Source organism: Eufriesea mexicana, unplaced genomic scaffold (assembly GCF_001483705.2).
Source record: "Eufriesea mexicana isolate 0111107269 unplaced genomic scaffold, ASM148370v2 scaffold11618, whole genome shotgun sequence".
NCBI classification, from domain to species: Eukaryota; Metazoa; Arthropoda; class Insecta; order Hymenoptera; family Apidae; genus Eufriesea; species Eufriesea mexicana.
Genome location: NW_016919224.1, coordinates 236489 through 245079, shown reverse-complemented (window position 1 = coordinate 245079; position 8591 = coordinate 236489).

Below are 8591 nucleotides of genomic sequence, written 5' to 3'. Positions count from 1 at the left end.
GTTTATGTTCACGGTGTGCAACAACTGCTAATCTCGGTTCAAAAAATATACATCGAGCGTGGAATATTTTTTGGATTTTCGACGATGGAGGAAAAGTATCATTTTAATTTTCCAGCTTCTTCGATTAATATTATTTGTCGCTTTCGTCACTTGATCTTGCAATTTTTCTTGGAATATACCAGGGGTGGTGAAAGCTTCTTATGGTAGCTATATTAGCCATCAGAAATAATCCAGAGTTGTATCTTTCACAGAAATAATATTTTCTGTAAGTATTAATTAATTAATATCTATGATTGTGTTTCCATCATTACTGAAATATTAATTTATTCTAAAATAGAATAGAATAGAATAGAATAATATTATATTATATAGAATAAAATAGTATTCTATTCTACACTAATCCACTGAAATAACATTTCCTCTTGGTATGAATTAATTAATGCATAGATAGAAGAGAAATTTTGCAATTTTTCTTGGAATATACCAGGGGTGGTGAAAGCTTCTTATGGTAGACATATTAGCCATCAGAAATAATCCAGAGTTGTGTCTTTTATTGAAATAATATTTTCTTAAGTATTAATTAATTAATATCTATGATTGTGTTTCCATCATTACTGAAATATTAATTTATTCTAGAATAGAATAGTATTCTATTGTGTAGAGTAGGTACTATTAGTATAGAATAGAATAGTATTCCAATAGAATAGAATAGAATAATATTATATTATATAGAATAAAATAGTATTCTATTCTACACTAATCCACTGAAATGACATTTCCCCTTGGTATGAATTAATTAATACATAGATAGAAAAGAAATTTTGTTATTTTTCTTGGAATATACCAGGGGTGGTGAAAGTTTGTTATGGTAGTAATATTAACCATCAGAAATAATCTAGAGTTATGCCTTTTCTTAATAATAATATTTTCTGTAAATATTAATTAATTAATATCCATGATTACGTTTCCATCATTACTGAAATATTAATTTATTATAGAATAGAACAGTATTCCAATAGAATAGAATAGAATAATATTATAATATATAAAATAAAATAATATTCTATTGTACACTAATCCACTGAAATAACATTTCCTCTTGATATGAATTAATTAATACATAGATAGAATGAAAATTGCACAGAATTCTCCACCATCAAAATTTGTAATATGTTATCTACCTCAGTTAAACTAAAAAAAAAAAGATAGCAAAATGATTAAGCCTACTGCACAGAAAATTTATTCTTGCCTCAAGGAAGCATCTTACTATAAATTTATGTCGTAATGCCTCGTCAACTGTGCAACCAAGTTCTCAAAATAGCAAAGGGTTTACAATCCACCTTCGAATGCTACATTTATACAATTTCCAACGTTGCAAACACATTATATAAATCCGAATACAAATCCACATCTAATCTGCTGCTGAGTATTAAGATACTTTCTAATCCACAGCGATCATCATCTGGACGAAAAGATGGCACCAAAGCAACTATGTAATCCAGCTAAGCTAAACCGCAACACGTAGCTGGGCCATCTGCACCAGAATACACAAACGAAATGCTTTTAGAGGACTTCCAGCAAATTACGCGGAAGTGGGCCGGAGAATGTGTCGAAAGTGCGTGTCGTTTCACCGAGAAATCCTGCAACCAGCTATTTCCGTCGTGGTCGCAGCGACATCCCCGCGGTTGCAACACCCCCACTGAAGCCGTGAGACACGTTCCAGCATAAGGGCCCTCATAAATATCACCCGATGCCTTTGGCCACGACTGTCGACGTTGCACGGTGGTCAGCCTCCTTCGTTTTCTACGTGCGATGGAAATGCGCCATTAAGCTGATTGGAGTATCAGAAGGTGAAGAAGGAAGACGGCGGATAAATCCTCGAGGTGTGGAATTCTTGTTATTGGTATAGCGTGGAAACATCGGAGAACTATAACGATGGGAGGCAGATCGGAACAGTGTCATCTTCGATGATAATTTTCGTGAAAACTTTAGTGGGCCAGGATGATCTGCGAGCATTAAGAATTCTGAGACACGACGAATATTTCAGTGTAGAAAATTATAGTAGATTGCTACGATATCTGGTTTTCGTTTGATCATCTACGACTACGATTTTCGTAACATTTCAATAATGTTATTTATGAAATAATAAAAGATTAGAAAAATTTGGTGTGTCAGCAAGATAGAGGAATAGATTTACTAAATGAGAATATAAGAATGATCGATGAGTAACGAGAAATTTGTAAGCGTGTTAGGAAATAAGGTGTTTCGTTTGTAAAATAATAAAGAATTTTTAAAATTTAATTACACAGGGGCAATGTAAATTTGGACGATTTAATTCTTAAAACATAGAGCACGTGATTATATTTAATTGGAAATACCAATCTTCTCTATGATTTGTCAAACAGAAAAATAAAAGATATCCAACACTTCATTTACAATAATTTCACTTGTAAAATAATAAAGAATAAACAAATTTTATTTATAAAAGGACAATAAAAATTTGGACCATTTAATTCTTAAAACATGCAGCACCTGATTATATTTAATTCAAGATACCAATTTTCTCTAAGATTTGTCAAATAGAAAAATAAAAAGTATCCAACATCTTATTTGAGATAATTTCTCTTGTAAAATAATAAAGAATAAACAAATTTTACTTACAGAGAGACAATGAAAATTTAGGCACTTTAATTCTTAAAACATGTAGCACCTGATTATATTTAATTGGAAATACCGATTTTCCCTAATTTCAGTCAAATAAAAAAATAAAAAATATCCAACACTCCTTTTGCGATAATTTCACTTGTAAAATAATAAAGAATAAATAAATTTTAGTTACAAAGGGACAATGAAAATTTAAACAGTTTAATTCCTAAAACATGCAGCATCTGATTACACTTGAGATAATTTGAGACACCGATCTCCTCCAAAATTAATCAAATAAAAAATAAAATAAATAAAAGATACCTAACGCTACAATAACCTCGAGCCATTAACATCAAAATAGTATAAGAGAATAGCTAATATTCTGTGACGTACAGCAGAGTTTCAGTAATTGAAATCACACGTGACATAAGATAAAAATAATAGATGAAAATCGCTGGAAGCAACGTGGAGAAGCCACGTTGCATTCTGTTTTAGCTACAACATCGAGGCCAGTGCCTTCGTAAAGAAACAGTAAGGTTTAATCATCTAAGATTAGGTTTGTTAAATATGCGTCCGGCTCGTGGCTCCGCCACTCCAAATGATTTCTGTTGCATTCGGTCGACTACGGATGGATTGCGGCTTATTAAAATGATCTAGTAATAGTGCAGCAGCAATAAGCGTGGGGACAGGTACAGCAACCATGCGTTAAATAAGCGGAATGGTATTAGGACTTTGTAAACAAAGTTAATTGACAGTTTATATCTAGATTAGGCCCGAGAAGATCGCGTGTGTCGAATATACTTGGATTCCTTTTGCATGATGAACGTGTAACATGCAAAATGCATAATGCTCGGCACATTTGAGAATTGACTTGCAACGAAATATGAAGATTATGTTAAATTAATGTAAATTATGCGAAATGTAATTTAAAATACAGAAATACAAAAATGCAGAAATGCTTTCTCCTATAGTACGATGTATCTTCTTCTTACTATTGAAATAAAATAAAATGAAATTAATTTATTTGAGAATTTGTATATCCTATCCCTCAGAATTATTATTATAAAATAAATGGAAAAATAAATGGGAGATAAAATAAAATTAATTTTATTTCAATAGCAAGAATTTGTAATAACACATTTTCATTTATTTTATAATAATAATTCTGAGAGATATAAATTCTCAAATAAATTAATTTCATTTTATTTCCATTTTCATTTTATTCTTACTATTGAAATAAAATAAAATGAAATTAATTTATTTGAGAATTTGTATATCCTATCTCTCAGAATTAGTATTATAAAATAAATGGAAATTAATTTTATTTCAATAATAAGAATTTGTAATAACACCTTTCCATTTGTTTTATAATAATAATTCTGAGAGATAGGATATATAAATTCTCAAATAAATTAATTTCATTTTATTTCCATTTTCATTTTATTCTTACTATTGAAATAAAATAAAATGAAATTAATTTATTGAAGAATTTGTATATCCTATCTCAGAATTATTATTATAAAATAAATGGAAATTTTATTATAAAATAAATAGAAAAATAAATGAAAAATAAAATGAAATTAATTTTACTTCAATAGTAAGAATTTGTAATAACACCCTTCCATTTGCTTTATAATAATAATTCTGAGAGATGAAATATATAAATTCTCAAATCCCTTTGGAAATATTTGTACAAGCTAAGAATAATTTTTGTAATATTTTCTGCGAACTAATTATACAGTATGCTTTTTTGAAACTATTTAAAAATGAAAAAGAGAATAAAATAATCGTGATCTAATTTTCTATTGTACCTAAAAGCACGTATTAAATATTCAATAGTACTAATTTATTAATGGAACCGAAATTACTTGTTCATTGAATAGATGACCCAAATCTTTAAATGGTACTGCATATTAATGACATGACTAATGAGATCAGTATTAAGTATTTTACGCAAGTGGGTCAGAGTACACAATAAGATAGGACTGGGTTGTTTTAGAATCCGTACATTCGTCTTTCACTACACTAATCGATAGGTATTTACGTATTAACAGAATGTAAATGGATATTGAGACATCTCGTGCCTTGTTCCTTTTAACTTACAGATGAAAGTACAGGAAATTATGGCAAACGATTTATAGATATAGCGTTTACGATACAAATTCTTGGGTGAGCGATCGTAACTTTAATCTGCAATAAAATTCACGACAGAAGTCTTGGAAATAAAACTAAACACAAACCAGACACGTGAGGAGGAAAATATCCAAGTAACTACAATTTACAATACTACTGCAAGTAAAAATTAAACGTGGACCTCATAGGTGTGCACGAAATACTCCTACAATGCCATTTCATATTACAATTGTACGTAAGTAATTTGAAATTACAACTAAACTAATTATCGATAACCAGTCTTCAAATTTTTTGAGAAAAAAGAAAAAGTTATGTAGCCTAGATAAAAATTTGTTATAACATTAACTTTTATCTTGGATATTTGGCAAATTGCATATATTTTGCATATTCTTCGCATAAATATGCAACCTACTAGGAACATAGAAAATATACTCTGAATTATACTATTGTACATAGACTACTATATAAAACATGGATATCATTTGTATAAACATTTCAAATGTGCATTCGAATTCTTTCAGGTCACATATAAATTTCCAGTTGTATGATAAATATAATAAAAACCATAAACTATGTTAAACTAGTAAAATTAATAATAATAGTGAGTATTAAAAGAAAGTCAAGAAATTTCGACACAGTATTAGTGCAAATTTAAATGTGCCCCTAATATGTATATAAAACAACAAGATTATAATTTAACCCTAAACCTAGCAAACCTAATTAAATGAAAAGCAAAGAAAGAACAGAATAAGAATAAGGAAACTCAAGTGACTAAAAGTGCACTTTATAGCCCATGTTTCTCTGCGAGTTTAACACCAGTGCTCTCAATAAACGTACTTCTCAAGATTATGAAGCATAATAACACAGTAGTATTATTTTCTGGAACCCGTATTATTTCCACCTGTTCTTTTACAACACAGCATATTCCTGGAACTATTATAATTCTACAGTTGGAGCGTAACTGTATTATACTACAGCGACACGAGAGTTACCTGTGCACTCGTACAATCCAATAAAATTACCCAATACAGAACTTCATCATACCTCTGCCGAATTCTTGGGTCAAACATCGGGACGTGACAAGGAATCAAATTCCTACGTTCGATCACGTTATGAGTACTTCACGGGAACAGATGTCAACGACGAGCAGGAACGACAGGGGTCACGTAGAATGTATCGAGCCACTGTCAATTGCCATTTCGTTGAGACCCCGCGAGCTGAGGATGCGTCAGTTATTACCCAGCGCAGTTGTTGTCAGTGGAACGTCTCAGAGATCGTAAAGTGATCATTCGGTAGGCGATCTTGAAATATAAATTTACCTCGTGTACCACGTTCACGTTGGGAACGCGTTTCCCGCGTGCCCAGCCGAGAGCCTTTTCTAACCCGTGTGCAAATCCGCAGGAAGTGAACGCGGCCTCTGGACGTGGGTGTGCCTCGTACGTGTGCCGAGGCTTGGCGTTGTTCCAACCCGCGTTTCTGGCCACAAGGAAACGAGACGAACGCCGAACAGAACGATCTTAGGCTTGTCAATCGGGAAAGTCGATCTGCTTGGCTGATGTGGCTCCCTGAAAATGAACCACAATGAGAATCAGTAAATGAGCATTGTTTACATGGACTTGGGGATCATCGTTTGTTTCTATGTTGGATTCAAATTGAGGGTGCTTCTGAAAAAGGGTGCCATCTATTGGCAAACCTTTTGTGGTCTTCTTGGGTGTCTAATGAACTGTCATGTAATGAAATTTGAATTTAATATTTTGGAAATTGAAATATTTGGGGAAGATTTTATAGACTATGTGGAAATGGGAATTATTAAAAATTCTGATGCTATGTACTCAATTAGCCATTTTAACTTGTGAGTACTTGTTTCAGTTGTAGAGAGTATTAAATTGGTAGGTGAATAGTGTTTTCCTTATCAGACACTAGTTATGGTATAACATAAAAGATAATGACATCAAAATCTTAAATTCCTTGGTCTAAAACTGTGATTTTCAACCATTTTTCCTTGGGTATCATCTAATCAAAGTGTAATTCCTATATAATTTTAAAATTAGATATAATTTTGTGAAATTTAAGTATTAATTGGAAATATTAAATGTACTATAGAAAATACACCTGACATAGGTTGAGAGTCACTGATGTAGACCAATGCCTTTCCACGAGTAAAAGTTGATTACTACTGGCATAAAATTGTAAGACATTTATATAAAATAATAAATTATAAAAGAAATATAATAAATACAATACAAAAGATTAGTATTTAAAAGATAACAAAAGCATATGAATTTAAAAATTCAATAAACTTTTAGTATTCAAATATTCCTATACTGCATTCAATAATTTTTTAATTTAAATATATCTCATATTTCATCATTTATATTTTACCATTAGTGGTAGAAAATTCTTGTAAATTCAACTTCAGTTTTACAACTGAATTTTAAAGAAGAGAAGGTATTAGCCACTGCGACAATGCAACGTAAGCACGTGGTAGACTGTACCAACTACACAAAGGACAGTGCATTGTGTTGGTTAAAAGTACCGACGGTACGTGTAGAATAATATTACTGTAGAAAGTGTGAAGGTTTCGGGTAGAGGTTCAACCTGATATTTAGAAAGTGGAATTTTTAGAGATGCGTACGTGGTTTGTATTTCTATATATTCGTGGAATTTGATTATTTTTCGCAATTCTTTTTACTTTGCCACTATGTAACTCCATGTGTATAGGTTATGAAACTCGAGAATTATTTAATCTGGAAAAGAAACATTGCGCGTGAATTGCCAAGAATGGACGAACAAACCGAGCAAGAAGAGAAATATGAGAATATCGTTGAATGGATTCAACGATAGCTTCTGTTGTTTCAATCTGGACGTACCCTGAGCCCCTTGAGTGCTTTTCGGCACGAGGAATTCGTAAATATTTCGCTCATATGCTAAAATAAAGCGCCTCGTAGAGTGCGTCAGATTTTGTAAGCCTCGTTGGCTGATTCATTGGTTGTTATGTAGGAAATCGAGCACTCTGTTTTATAAAATAAATTTCACTGCTACGGATATTCATAATATTCTTTAAAATCTTCTAAATATTTCATGACACGTTGTATATTATTTTCTTATATACGTACAAATCATGTCCAACTTGAAAATTCTTCAATTTTTTCCGCGGTAATAATATTCGATTTAATTTCGTCCAATCTTTAATATAAGCAATTCAATAAAATTGTTATGGAGTTTCAATTGCTTCTCTTCATTCTGTAAACCTGCCATTATATTATATATGTAAATAGGGAAGCTACATTGGAATACATACACTTACGAAGATAGGAAAAAGCAAACTCAAATATAGGTTAGAAACGTCAAAATATCGTGCTGTTGTTGGGCTATTTTAATAGCATTTAAAATTCGCATAAAAGAAAACGGAATACCACGTGGAACACGATAAGAAATATTTCCATAAATTACGACAATAAATTTTCTTTCGGTTCCATTTTATTTCGAGATTTACACAACGAGTCACGAGTGCACGCGAGCGTCCACGGAGGCTTTGACTTCGAAGTAAGAAACAGATTAAACCTATCACGTTTCACGATATTGTATTCTAACCGTGTCTTAGATCGATCCCAGGAGGCTTCCCAGCAAACTTCACGGAAATCACGACATCCTTAATGACGCAAAGATACGTTTGATCAATATTACGACCTGTATTTTCGTTCTACTTAAATCTTGGCAGCTTGTGCAGCGATCATAAATGCAATGCAAAAGATCTGTCAAAGCAGTACTGCACGCGATTAGGTTATATTCTGTTTCTTACGTTACGAGAG